Genomic DNA, 14,869 nt, shown 5'->3' with positions numbered 1-14,869 from the left:
ATTACCTTTAGAGGAAGGAGCAGCTTAAGGCTAATCAAGATGTGCTTTTTGTGCTCCGTAAAGGACCCCCACTCGGCCCATGTCGAAGAATGCTCTCTCCTTCTTCCTGAGAAGTCTTCTTACAGAGGCACATGTTGCCTGTAGGAAGAGCATTTTAAAACTACTGAAAGTGAAAGCTCACGAGGTGAGAGCCATTGCAACTTCACTTGCATTCAAGAAAAAGTATGTCTGTAGCGGAACTTGATGGAGGCGACTTTTTGGAGATGCCAGTCGGTTTTCGCACAAACCACTACCTACGTGATGTAAAAATCACGTATGATAAATGCTTCGCCTTGGGCCCTTTCCTTTCTTATCGGCGGATTCGGTGCTGGGGCAGAGCTGAGAAACTTATCCTGTGTAAATTTTTTGATATGTTACCCTATATTTTGTGGAGTTGTGGTTTTTGATTGTCTGAAAGAGGTTGCAGGAGGCACCTCTTTTTGTCGTTAATATTAACCCTTTGTATTTTAGTTAGGTGGTCTGGTGGCCTTTTGGCTCCTTGCAGAGGTAGTGGTAAGGATCTGTTAGGTAAGCGGACAAGTTTCCCTCTAACAGGATCCGACTTGGATTCTACCACAATAGGGGATCACATATCCCTAGTGGTAGATCCGAGAGTCTTTCAGCATCAGTCACGTCCAGCTGTAGCTCTCCAGGCATGCAGACTCAGAGACAGTATCTATGAAGTCTTCATCCTGTGAAAATTGAGAAACCAAGGTTTTTATATCCTACAACATTAGTTGTTTCCCGTCTTACCTGTATTATTTAGCTGTCTCTTACCCTCCACCAAGGGTGCCAATCAGCTAAGTATATATCTGACAGGGAAAAAGTTCATGTACAAAAATGATATTGTTAAACTACAATAAAGTTTTGTACATCTTACCTGGCAGATATATACGATTAAATGGCCACCCAGCCTCCCCTCAGGAGACAGGTGGAAGAGAAAAAAAAATCTGACAAGCAAGGGGGATTGGTTTGTACACCCGCCACCCAGCGGCGGGTAAGGTAGACCACCTGACCTACCTGTCGCGTGTGCCGCGAGATTTGAATTCTGTCGGGAACGTCGGAGACTATAGCTAAGTATATCTGCCAGGTAAGTATTTACAAAACTTTATTGTAGTTTAACAATATCATATTAACAAGCAGCTTGAAAAGGCCATGTTTTAAGCAAAGGTTAAACTGCCTGTCAGTGTTATATCTTGAATTTTCTTGTTACTTCAAAAATTAAATAATAAGAGCAATAAGTCAAAAAATGGGAAAATAATATCTTTGAAATGAAATTATGTAAATCAATTAAAAGCAAAATAATGATTATAAAGCATGAGCAAAATTAGGCAAGCAATGGCCATATATGCATCCTCAAAGTGATAATTTTATTATAAATATATGTGCATCAAGTATCACCCCAAACTCCCTCTGTAATTAACACTATAAATATATTTTTTTTTAAGAAAGTGTATATGTACAGTTAAAAAAATAAAAGTGCAAAAAACTACTTATCCTTGATATTTTATTAATGAGATGGTTGTATTTTAATATTCTTCACCAGATTGTTAATTCTAGAAGAAATACGGGTTGTTATTTTTGCAGATATTCATCAGTCAGTCTTGACTTTAGTTTTAGATTTATTATGCTGCACTTTCTAACGAGCTACGACTATTTGTTTGTTTAAAAGACAGGAGCATGAATGACCTTGCTTATTAGCACAGAAACTTAATTTAATTGTCAATAGTGATTTCGGTATGTTGAAAAACCCTGAGGGACACACACACACACACACACACACACACACACACACACACACACACACACACACACACACACACACGTACGTATGTTATAGAGGCAGTTGAGTGCTGTGGTACCTTCAGTCCTCACAATGGGATTATGAAATTTAATGACTTTTGGTGTAAAAAATATCAAAAGCAATTACAGTATTGTAACTGCCTATATACTCATTGTGAAAATTGGCCAGTACAATGATGAAATTTGTAAACTTTTTAGTATAATTGAATTATGATTGCAGAATGGGTTTAAAGGTTGAAAATCTAAAGCCTCAGAGGCACATCACATTATCATCAGTATCCAAGAACCACTGTATTAGAAGTTGAACCACATGTATGATTCTAGAGTATAAGTTTTAGTGAGAAATATAGAAATATCGCAGTTGATTGTAAGGAATTGTAAAGGAATATGAATGCCATTTCTGATGCTGAACTTTTGAAATACTCTAGTTTTTTATGTCCACTAATTGCAAGAACCTAGATTACAGTAAGATTGTTAAGGAATAAAATTTACATATTTCTTAATAGGCTCAAGCAAGACCAGGGAAAATAGGCATTTCGCATATCTGACGAAGATTTTCAAGCTGGATATTTAGACGGCATTGGATCTTTGCAGTCAGGGATACCTTTAGCTAATGAGTAATGTGCCAGTAGGACAACCAAAGAATTCCTTATTTTAATATTCTTGTATTGTCAAAGAATCGTTTTTTATTTATGATATAGGACGTTCTTTCCTTCTTGGAATTCATATGTGTAAGGGCCAAAATATCAGTAAAAGATCTTTATTTGTGTAAGAGATGGATACGAAAAACAAGTTTGTAGACCTCTCTATGTGTTGGTAGAATCTTAAGTGAAGCTCATGAAGATGGCAGTAGAAGTACAGGACTTATGCATAAGCCCTTTGTTTAGTATGGTATTTCAGTGCTATATATTTTTCTTGTTTATTTTTTTTGTATTTTTTTCTTTTCAGAAACATCAAATTGGTAACGTAATATACACAACAGGGTGTGTTATTACAGCGGTCATAAATAGTCTGGAGTCCAATCTTTACTGGGCAGCAGGAATAATTTTCGGAATAACCTTGTTTCAGGTAGTTTTTTTTAAATTTTAATTGCTTATGCATAAATACTCATATATTATTTTGAAAATATTGGTTATATATGGTTCTCAAGCTGTTTTATAAAACTGTACATTATACAGTATAGTACCATTTTAATTGTAGTAGTATTTGAAAAAATAAAATACCCATTCTATTTCCTGATTAAACTACTACTTGAATTAAGAAAAAATTGGAACTTATGTAAGTGTTTTGAGGATTTATTTTTTCCATGTTATTTTCAGATGTATGTAACCCATCAAGCTCGATCTCTCATGGACCAGATAGCACTACAGAGAGCTCGATGGTATTAAACATAGAAGTTTTTGCTTGAAGCTTTATGTAGAGGGAAAAAGCTTCTGTCCTTGTTGGTTGTTTTGTCATTATTGAAATTAATGAAAACAGTTTTATTTTTGTGTAATGCACAAAGTTTTAGAAAAATTAGCATTGTTAGCCTTTCACACCTAGGTCTTGTTTTACTTTTCACACCTGAGGTACGTAGGTGAGTTTGATGTTGGGATCTTTTAAGTAAAGTGATATGAGTACAGTATGGTACTTGAGCCTTTACAAATATTTAGATGGTAAGTGGAGTCAGGTACTTGGATCAGTGCTTATATAGAAATACTTTTCAGGTATGTATTGAAATCCTTTACAAAATTTAAGGCTTTGTAATGGATCAGGTACTTGGAATCAGTACAGCTATAGAATAACACATAATCAGGAGAGAGTATACAGTGTTCCCCCCGTATTCGCGTTCTCCGGATTCGCGGACTCACACATTCGCGGATTTTTCTTTGGAACCTATTTAGAAATTGCGGATGGACTCGCCATTCGCGGAATTTTCCGATGAAAATAATCACTAATTAGTGTATGTTTGATGTTTATTTTCATGACTAAATACATTTTTTTGATACAAAAATGATTTACTAATTTTCAAATATTAATTTTGATTAATACTGTATTAGTAAGTTTAATAAGTTTAAATATCCCATAATAAAATAATCTCTCTCTCTCTCTCTCTCTCTCTCTCTCTCTCTCTTCTCTCTCTCTCTCTCTCTCTCTCTCTCTCTCATCTACTACAAAGATGTACTATGCTTTTTTTTGTATGATAAATAAATGATTTACTATTTTCAAATATTAATATAATTTATACAGCAATAATCAATTCATTAAAGAAAATACCATAGTGAATTAGTAAGATTTTAGCTTATAAATTAATTATGGAAGACTGAAGGAAATCCCAGTCAGATTCTTTCTCTAACTCCAGGTACTAGAAACTCAGATATACGTATCAAGTTAAGTGACCGGGGGAGGAGGGGGAAGGAGCTGATTTGTTGCTGCCATCATATGCTCATGAAAATTTCCACCCCCCCCACCCCATCTCTCTCTCTCGTCTCTCTCTCTCATCTCATCTCTCTCTCTCTCTCTCTCTCTCTCTCTCGCTCTCTCTCTCTCTCTCTCTTTACTGAGATGAGAGATTTTTATGGTGCATATATGCGTAATATGTTTATTAATATTTTTTCAATAATTATAATAATAAAAATAATAACTGTAATTACAAAATCATATGTGAAAGTATTTTACAAATACTACGATAATCTCTCTCTCTCTCTCTCTCTCTCTCTCTCTCTCTCTCTCTCTCTCAAAGCGATGTATGTTTTTTGGATGATGATTTACTAATTTTCAAATATCAATATTAATGTAAACAGCAATAATATAAATCATTACAGAAAATACTAAAGTGATTTAGCAAGATTTTAGTTTATAAATAAAAAGAATTATGTAAGAATAAAAGAAAATCATTTAACCCCGTGTCTTGTACGTAGCCAGCTTGGTTGGCTGGGTTCCAACTGTCAAATCCAGTGTTGCCATCTACGGATCGTTGAAATTCTCTCTCTCTTTCCTCTTTGCTGATATGAGATAATTTCTATGGTACAGTGTATGTTATTAAATATATTTTTTGCATAATAATAATAATAATATAACTAATCTCAAAATTCATGTGATAGTATTTTAAAGAAGTACAATAATCTATCCATTTCACTCTTTTAAATAAGGACAACCCTCTCTCTCTCTCTCTCTCTCTCTCTCTCTCTCTCTCTCTCTCTCTCTCTCTCTCATCTCTCTCTCTCTCTCTCTCCCACACGAGATACTAGCATGCGCTAGTGGTAACTCTCGCCCTCTGTTTGGGCTGGAAGTGTATGTATAAGTATATCTTTAAGGACATTACTACATTTTATGGTAAAATAATAATATACAGTACTAGTTTACAAATAATATTACGTTTAATGAGATTAAACAGTAACAATAACATTCTCTCTCCCTCTCTCTCTCTCTCGTATGTTTATTATTTGTTTTGTAGTGTAAATAAATGATTTACCTTATACTAATTTTCAAATATAATAAGATTAATTAAAAATAGCAATTCCCCAGTCTTTTTATCCACTTGGAGGAACATGGGCGGGGAGTAAATGAGTTTGATATTCGAATTGGTGGAGGGAGGAAGCGGAGTCGAGGAGTTATTCTCCTCCTCCTCGGTCTCTCTCTCTCTCTCTCTCTCTCTCTCTCTCTCTCTCCATTATTATTCTCTCTGTCTCAGAAATAATTCATAATTTCACTCTTGAGGGTCAAATATATGATGTTGCCATTCATTGGTCTCTCTCTCTCTCTCTCTCTCTGTTATTTGCTGTAGGTATATATTTTTAATGGTAAAATGTTTAAGATGACTTTAAAATTATATTAATATATAACCCCACAAAGATTAATGCAGTAATAGGTTAGTAATTTTAGGTATATTTGAAGTAGGATGTTATTAAAGGTATACATTTGGCATCTGAACTTTCAAGATAGGCAGTTATAAGCATTTTTTTTAGTGGTGGTTTTAACTATTCGCGTTTTTAACTATTCGCGGGGGTGTCTGGGTACACATCCCCCGCGAATACGGGGGCAACACTGTACTATTTGAAGAAAGTGATGCATAAATACCTCTTTTAAGTGTTGATACTTTTGATCTTTTAATGTAGGTGAAAACTAAAGGAAAAGTATCTTGTTTGTGATAGTTTAATCAGCAAAAGTTAATTTTTATTTGCTAATAATAAATGTTAGATTGCACAATGTATTGAATCTCGAGGATTTGATTTCAATATAAGGGTATCTTATCTGAGGTGAGTTGAAAGCGCTATCTAGAAAGCGAAGGAAAAAGAGTATGGCCACATCAATATATATTTCGACTGAAATGCTTTAGGTCCATCATCGTGATGGAAAGTTGTAACATTCCGTTCAGAATCCGTGACGGTTTGTTGTGTTATTTCGTCTATGCCGAAATCAGGTCTTTATGAAAAATTATTTTATAGACATAAACTGAGTACTTCCATTAGTTTAGCATTTGAAGGTTTCATGCTGTTAGTTGCTGATAATGCAGAGTTTATTGGACTAAATTACCTGATTTTGAAATGGAAGTTAATATTGTAGGTAGAAGAGTGCAGGAAGATTTCTTAATATTACATAATGTACTTTTCTATAATTATTTGGTTGATAGGTTGATGAAGCCTTTTTTTTTTATATCTTAAGATGCTTTAACAAGGATAAGCTCAGGTAATTGTGAAGATTTTGTAGTATATCAAGTTTTAAGAGTAGGGTAATTCTTTTCTTTATTATACAAAGGTATAACAAATACAGTACATAGTGAACACAGCATGTTATTTTTAGAAATTTATACTGGGTCTTATTTTTGTAAGAAATTATGAAGAATACTGAATTGAAATATATTTTTAAGATACACTACATCTTAAGATTGACAGATATTGATATTATAAAGAGAAAGAAAATAATTATCCATAAGGCAGTCTGCACAGAAAAAACCAGTTGTCCTAGATTTTAAAGGCCATATCTATGTATATGTCTTGCGATTCTTTCCCTGCATAACTGTGTCAGCTGCATGGTCATGACTTGGTTTAGTTTACCACTTTTGCATATTACATTGGTATAGTCCAGTTAACAGTTCCTTTTTACACTGAAAGTGAAGAAGAGATTCTCAATATTGCCTTGTCCATTTCTAAGAGTATTTTTAAGATAGCGATAGTATAGTTTTGATTTTCTCTTTTTTTGGAGACTGTGACATTCACACTTCTGTTATTTTTAGGTACAGTGGTTCCTCGGCGTACGAATGATTCGTTATTTGTATTTTCACTATATGAAGTAAAATTTTCATATAATGTTTCCTAAATGGTGTACAGCTGGCTTGGAATTAGGGAGGAGAGAAAGTATCCCCTTGAGGAAATTGAAAAGGTTGCGGTAGGCAAAGGTTAATGATAAAATCAGTTTTACTCACATTTTGCAAGGGTAATCAAAGGAATCAATAGTGTCTGTGTCCCACTGTGTGTGTGTGTGTGTCTGCTAGAGAGAGAGAGAGAGAGATCAGCGTCTGGAAGATGTGAACAGAATCCCTCACGAGAGCATTTTAACATATTGTAGACAAATGACAGAATTTAAAATTGTAATCCAATAAACATGAGGATTTTGCAAGCAAATAGGTAATAATTAAAAAATGTAAGTAAGAAAAGGAAAATCAAATAACTTTTTGCAAGGAAGTTGTTAAAGCAAACAATCCAAGGCATGCAGAAGGTGAACGTTGCCCTGTGTGTTTCATGATGAGGGGATGAGTTACTTTTACAGTGCTAAAAAATTGTAAAAAGCAATTGTCAATAATTGATAGGTATTTACTGTAACAAAAAGAAGTGATTCTGGTGAATGAGTGCAAGTGAAAGAAATAGGCAAAATGTTGTGAAAGAGAAAAATCATACTAGGCAAAATGGATACCCTAGCCTGGTCAGTGGGAAGTCAGTGGGAAGCAGACCTCCATCACCCAACCCAATAACCCCACTTCATCCCCTCCGTCTCTTCTCGATTGTCTCACTCAACGAAAGACTAGATTTTTCAATGTTACTGTATTTCATTTGATTGTTTTTATATTGTGTCATTGCTAAATTTATTGTGAAATTCTTTGATAGAAGATTATCCTGTGGTTAAGACCTCAGGTTTGTTAACTATGAAAAATACAAATTGATTGAAACGTTGTCATTTTACATATGTACGGTCTATATTTTTACAGTCTCTTCAACTCTCCTCCATAGCATAAACACTCCCTCCCTGTATCTCAAGTCAGCTGTGTATCACCGATGTGACATGATTTTGTTCATCTTTATATTATTGAATTTTGTTTTTTGTGAAGTGAATTATTCTTTTATTTATTTGTTGAGTATGGTTAGCATTAAACAATAGATTGTGCTTGCAACTTACGATATTGTATCAAAGTGGGTACAAAAGGTGGAAATGGGTAAAAATCTTTATTGTGGGACAAATTAATTAAATTTCCATTATTCCTTTTGGGAATATTTGGACCAGTATACAGACATTTCAACATACAAATTGGAATTCGGAACGAATAAAATTTGCACTGGGGGTTTTTCTTATTTCTTTCAGAAAAATGTTTTGATTGCTTCTTAACTTCTTTAGCGAAATTTTTTAAAGGCTCTCAGCTGTCTTGTCTGGTTCTATATATTTTAGTTTAAAAGTTTTATCTTTATTTTGCTTCTTTTACAGTCTAGCATTTAGACAGTTTCAACCGTATTATAATAATCAGTTTAGGTGAAGAATTAAAATTTTTATCGTAGGGAAAATACAGATGTAGATGAATAATGATGTAAATATATGATAGAATAATTATCAAGTGCCTAAACTCTCACAACTCTTGTAGGTCCATTGATTCTTGAGGGGTTAGCCCCTGTGTTGCCATTTTTTCTTATTTTAATTTATTAGATCTGACCCTGAGTAGGTTTATTGTCCTGAGTGAATTTATATGATTTTTTGTAAGACATGAAATTATCTGGAATACAGTGTATCAAATTTGATGCTAGTATATTATGTTTTTTATTGGGTTTTATGAATATTGATAATTTTTCTTTCTATCTAGTACTAGTCAAAGTTTTGAAGGAGAATCTTTGTAGAGGTGATGCTTTCAACAATTTTGATATTTTGAAAATAAAATTAAAAAAAACACATTTTCATTTTTGTATTGTGAAAAGAACATCTTGATAAGCTTGCTGGAAGTTTGCTATATTGATTTTCCCGTAGTTTTTATGTCTTGGGCGTTTAATCACTTTTTTGTTGTCTCTGTTTTGTAATACTGTGTTGATGTCGTAGAATAATAATGATGTGGGGTGAGTTAATTTTTCTTATTTAAGATTATGCTGAATATGTTCTGTCAGAATACAAGATTCTTGTGCTGAATATGCTTCGTCAGAATACTACAGTTAACTCAAATGTTATGTCGGTTCAGTGTGAATTATGTTCTTATTCGTAACTCCTGTGTATTTATAGATTGTACAAACTTTTTTACTTATGTGAAATGCCGCCAAGGAAGGATGGTCCATTAGAGTGCTTCAGTAAACAACAAAAAGTGAGAGTTATTCTTATTGGTGAGTATTCCTAGGTGGTCTAGGGGAAGTTGCCTTACCCCTTACATCTTACCATTCTTTATTTGACTCATAAAGTTGGTGGATGATTATGGGAAAAGTGATAAAGTTGGTGGATGATTATGGGAAAGTGATAAAGTTGGTGGATGATTATGGGAAAGTGCCTGTTTCCTTTCCATTTTTTTTATGTCTTTGTATCAATAAAGATTGCATACATAGAAGCTGAAAGCATTAAACCTGATAAAGTTACATACAATTTGAGGAACTGACAGCTCAACCCCAATTTCCTGTACACAGCAAGAGTGCCATGTCTATTTGAGACTGGAAATCAAATATATGGCTCAGCATCAGACTCGCCAATAAAAAGCTTAGATTGGATCACAAGTCCTCCCAGAAAGAATCTGTATAAGTAAAATTAGTGAACCTCCCCTTTTAAATTTAGCAACATTTAGATTTATAGTAACTAAAAGTACGTACAAGGAAGCATATGTAATGGTCTTGATAAATAGAAACAACTGAGCTGAGTAAACTTAAGTGGAGTGTACTTTTAGTACGTATATAAATTGCGTATTTTGTAAATGAAACTTCTCTGATTGAGAATGTACACTACCATTATTCTCTCATATTTGCTGCACCAATTGCATCAGCTCTGTAATTGTTAAAACTGCTCCTTGTAACAGTTTGAAAATTGTTTCTTGCAAGTATAACATGAGATTTTTGATTGTAGAAAGCAGTCCTCCAAACCACACTAATAGGCATTAAGCATAAGATGAAAGGATGTATTTGCAGATCATGATTTATTTTCATTTTTAGAACTGTTCGATCCATTTAGAGCAATACATATTTTATGTTTGTACATTCCTTTTTTTTCTTTTATTCTATTAGCTTAAACAGTGTTTTGCCAGTCAATTGTAGAAGATTGTCTTACAGATTTACTTTTATTAACACTGATATCACTGACACTCCCCACCTTAAATTGGATATTTATAGTGCTTTTATATATGCAAACAGGCAAAACATATTTCCATTTCTATGAGCCATGTTAGCCTTCTTTGCAAGTGTCAGTATACTGCAGTATGCATACAGTACAGTATTAGGGAAGTTAGGAGAGAAAACTAAAGAAAGGGAAGCAACCAATGAGAGTGCAGGAAATCTCATTGTACAGTAATGAAGATTCAGAGTAAAATAAAATATTAAAAAAAAAACTCGGAACTGTAAGTAAAACTGTGACCATATGGAAATAAAATTTTAATACTTGAACTGGGGTATACAACAGCAACAGGCAAAAAAACTTCAAGCCAAAAGAGATAATTGTAAGCAAAGTTGTAAAAGGAAATGAAAACATAAAACAAAGAAGGGCCAGATGAAAAAACAAAGAACAAAACTGCAGTAAGACTTATACCTAAAATCTATTGGCAAATTGTATTCATTTTCTGTGTGGCTTGCTGGGATAATTTTTAGATTGCAATGGTCCTGAGATTTTGTACAAAAAAGGATTATGTGGCGTTATTTAGAGTCGATTAATTTATTCATATATTTGTTTTATGAAAGAAAAAGTGTCATTTCTAACCTTTATTATTAATTCGCTAAATCACAAAGGACTTGTGTATTTCTTCTCCATTATTGCTTCTGTTTCCTAATGCTGGTACACATTGAGAGCTTATCCAAGCCCTTTTACCTTACAGTTTGCTGACATTGTCTTTGTATTTCCTGTCATGACAGTTGATGATATAAATTAATAATGTATTGAGGTGTGAAAAATGACATATTTTTATAATATTAGTTTTATTCACTAATTATTTGTTTATTTAGTCATTTTAAGCATGCCGTTGTATCTTAATACTGTTCATGGGCGTTGTATCTAGAAATTTTGTCTGAGAAATTGATTTTGTAAATAATATAGTTTTAGAAGTTTTCCTGTCCTGCTCATTGTGGGGAGTGTCTGTGCTTCATTGAATTTTGTTTCATGATATACTGTATTTTAAGAGGTCAGTAGTATAAAAAAATATATATATATTTTTTTTCTTGAATAAGTATTCATGTTCTCCCTCAAATCAAAATTAAAATCTGTTTGATTTGGGTATAATGAGAATATTTTATTTCCAAGCCAAGACCAAGCTATGGGGTATATGCTTATCTCAGGGCTTTTTAAACAGCTGCCATTCCTACTTATTTGTTTATTTGTGATGCTCATATTACTATACAGTATACTGGTTTCTGCTTCAATGGATAGTTGCATACTTCATCTTGTAATTATTGCTATGTGATGTGATTGTTTTTACTAGATTATGCATTATGTCAACCGTTACATAACCAAATAATTACATTGTATTTGTATGATGCTGAATAATGGAACATTATTTCACATGTGACCTATTCAACTATAAGAAAAATCCAGATCTTTGATTTTTCATTTTTACCCAAATTTTTGGAATAGACTATGAAATTATTATATTGTAAAGGATTATTTTCATCCAGACCTCTGGCTGGTTGATGACTAGGAAGTGAAATAGTTGGATGTACTGAATATTATTTCAAAAGTTATTCTTTCTTAGGTAATTCTTATTTATTTTTATTAAAATACTTAAGTTTCATGGAATCCATTATCAGAATAACAAGATTAAATTTTTAATGTTAGAAAAAATATAGAAGCTAAAGTACAGTTCAAGGAGTTAAAGATGTAGAATTTGAATATGTGTAACATGTAATGTTGGAAATATTTGATTAGTTTTTATTTTTTATTAGTTATAGATTGACTGACCTGATCTTTAGGTACCCGCGCTTAACCAGACCACTGTACCAAAATTTCCAACACATGTAAGGCTGACCCAAGAAACTCCAAGGGGGAAAGCCCTGACTGATCTGCTCAAATCCCCTTCATTTAGATGGTTTCAATGAGAGTGAATAGTGAGGGGTGGGGTTTCTTTGTTTACCCTGTTTTCAGATATGGCGTTTGAGCCACACTTCCGTGCTGTGTATTTTTGAATGTAGGTTTGTTAGTGAGGAATTTTTGTGCCATGTGTGATTGGGTGTAGCCCACTGTTAATGACTTCTGTATGGATATAGAATTAGCTGAGCTGTTGAGTCAGTTGTAATTGTATATATCATTCAGGCATCCCAGATGCTTCTGGCAGTGGGCTCTTGGGTTGTGTAGATTAGTTACTGTATAGTATTGTGTTGGTCTGAAACATGGAAAGTTCATAGTCTCAGTCAACAAAGATCCTAGTAAGACTGGTCCTGTTGGTTATAGGTAGAAGAGGAGATAATGGCTTGAAATTCTCCGTTTTTTCATGGGAATCTTTATTCGGTACTAGCCCAGATGACAATGTACTACCAGAAAAGTACCAAACCTGTTGGATTAATGCACTTTTCCATAAGAAAGCATTACATCTTGTTGATTTTGTTTCATCGGTGGAATTAAGCACACTTATTTATCACCCATAGATATTTGATTTATATTCTACATGAATGTGTAGTCCTTGTATGTAGAAAAAAAGTAGTTTTACATTTGCATTTAAACATTTTGTGTATGTCCAGAATTCAAACAACAGCAAGCATCAGTTTTGGTAAGAAATCAGATAAGGGAATTTTGTCAATCTTATTTTCTGATTATCCAAAAATTAAATTTTCAAGTGGAATAAGATGAAATTTAAGTTTTTAAGTTCGAAATCTTTTGGGCTAGTCCCTTATTTTTACTGAATAAAAATGTGAAGATACTTATTTAAAGAATTGATAAATAGGTTTTCTTTATTTAGTCAATATATTTTTTCGTGGTACAGAGCAACTATTTTCTCCTTCATAATTTAGTCCTCAAGTGAAGTGCTTAAATATGTGGATTAATCAATTTACCCGATAAAGGTATAAACTAGAACTTTATTAGTTGATGATGCATAATACTGAAACTGTCTTCTGTTTAATTTTTTGGTAAATAAATTATGATGTTGATGGGAGTTTCTTGGAGGGTAATGTAGGGAGATAACTTGTAACTCGTAAGTGATAATCTTTAAAAGTGTAAGGTCAGAAGTGAGCAGAAATTAATATATTTATTTTTAGGAATAAGTGTAAAAGCTTTTTAGAAGGGACTAAACTAGATAAAACTTTGATCTGTTTTATATTGAAACAGCAATTTAGAGGACGTATGTGGCTTATATCTATTTGGGCTTGAGCATATTTTTTTAGGCAGTTGTGTTTGTGCTCTTTAAGGGGAACTGTAAACTTCTAATTATGATTTGTGGTCTGGTTAAACTGTCTTTGGAGCTAACAGAGCTTAAATTTTAACCCTTGGTTGGGGCTTTGTCTTGATGTATTGAACTAGTAGTTTGAAGAACTTTTTGGATGGATTTTTTCATGCACTGTTGTGTTAAGTTGGTTTTTTTTGGCGTGTATGGGAGTTGCCTGCTTTGTTTTTTTTCAATGAAAGAATGTGGATTAAATATTAAATTTTGCTAATGTCCTTTGTGTTTTATAGGTCTAAAGTTCAAATCTTGCTCATGTTAAGTATTTTATTGCCAAGGTAGATAATCTTCATTCAATCTTTATTCTTTTCATTAATGTGTGATTATTGAGGTTTGCCATGCATGGATTATTTTAATTGTTGTATTAGTTATTAATTTATGCCCTGTGTTTATTGGTTTTTATGTCAATGTTACCCAAGGGGCCAAAATCAAATTTTTTAAATGTACATGTGGCATTCTGTAAAAGGTTTGCCAGTGTAATTATGTTTTAGGAGCATATTCTAGCGGGACAACTCTGTGAACAAGCTGCTGAAAAGCTTTGGGGAGTCACCAAGTACTGTAACCCTATATGCTTCCCTATATGCCTATATGCTCTATATGCTTGAAAATTGCTTTACGTGTCCTGTGTAAGGGTATTTTTACCCTTACTCTAACACAATATAAAGTATTTTACGTGTACTTTAACAATTCACAATGTTTTTTCTACTTTAATGCAGCCAAAAAGAAAATCAATGTACAACTTTTAGATCTCGTAATACTGTGACAGTATACCAAACACAGTCTAATATTGCCTTATAGAAAAGAAAAACATCATGTTAAACAACAACATTAAAATGTTGGAGCTTAATTGGTAAGATATTTTAAGTCTTGATGTAAGACTATCATATGCAAAAGAATATTTTGTCTATTAACTGTCATTGTCAGAGTCGCTCCCTTCATTATCCAAAGTAGTAGGACTTTGCATGACTACAGTTGTCGCTGATCCCTGGCAATGTTAAACAATGAAGAAGGGATGCTTCTCTTGCAGCACAGTTTTCTGTTGAAGCCTCTCAGACAACCTCATGAAATATTGTTGGACATCTGATCTGGCCATAATGACCAGCCATAATTTGTGAATGGTTCCAGATCTGGCTGGGCAATAATAGGTAGACTGTTTTTGCTGGGCAGTGTACCAATGCTGGTCATTGACATGCAACACAAGTGCATCTTTGTTTGAGGTCAAGTTTTAGCAGTGTTGACTTGTTC

At 33.3% G+C, this 14,869-nt stretch overlaps 1 long non-coding RNA gene across 1 annotated transcript; it reads left to right on the top strand.

Moving 5' to 3' along the window:
* The first annotated feature begins 2,788 nt into the window (after positions 1-2,788).
* LOC135214587 (uncharacterized) lies at positions 2,789-7,715 on the top strand. Its single transcript, XR_010314421.1, has 3 exons — positions 2,789-2,910; positions 3,162-3,223; positions 7,058-7,715. It is a non-coding gene; the product is annotated as an uncharacterized LOC135214587 (long non-coding RNA).
* The last annotated feature ends 7,154 nt before the right edge of the window (positions 7,716-14,869 follow it).

The sequence above is a fragment of the Macrobrachium nipponense genome, chromosome 46 (assembly GCF_015104395.2).
Source record: "Macrobrachium nipponense isolate FS-2020 chromosome 46, ASM1510439v2, whole genome shotgun sequence".
Taxonomy (NCBI): domain Eukaryota; kingdom Metazoa; phylum Arthropoda; class Malacostraca; order Decapoda; family Palaemonidae; genus Macrobrachium; species Macrobrachium nipponense.
Note: the sequence above shows the minus strand (reverse complement) of the source record. Positions and strands in the feature narration are given on the sequence as shown.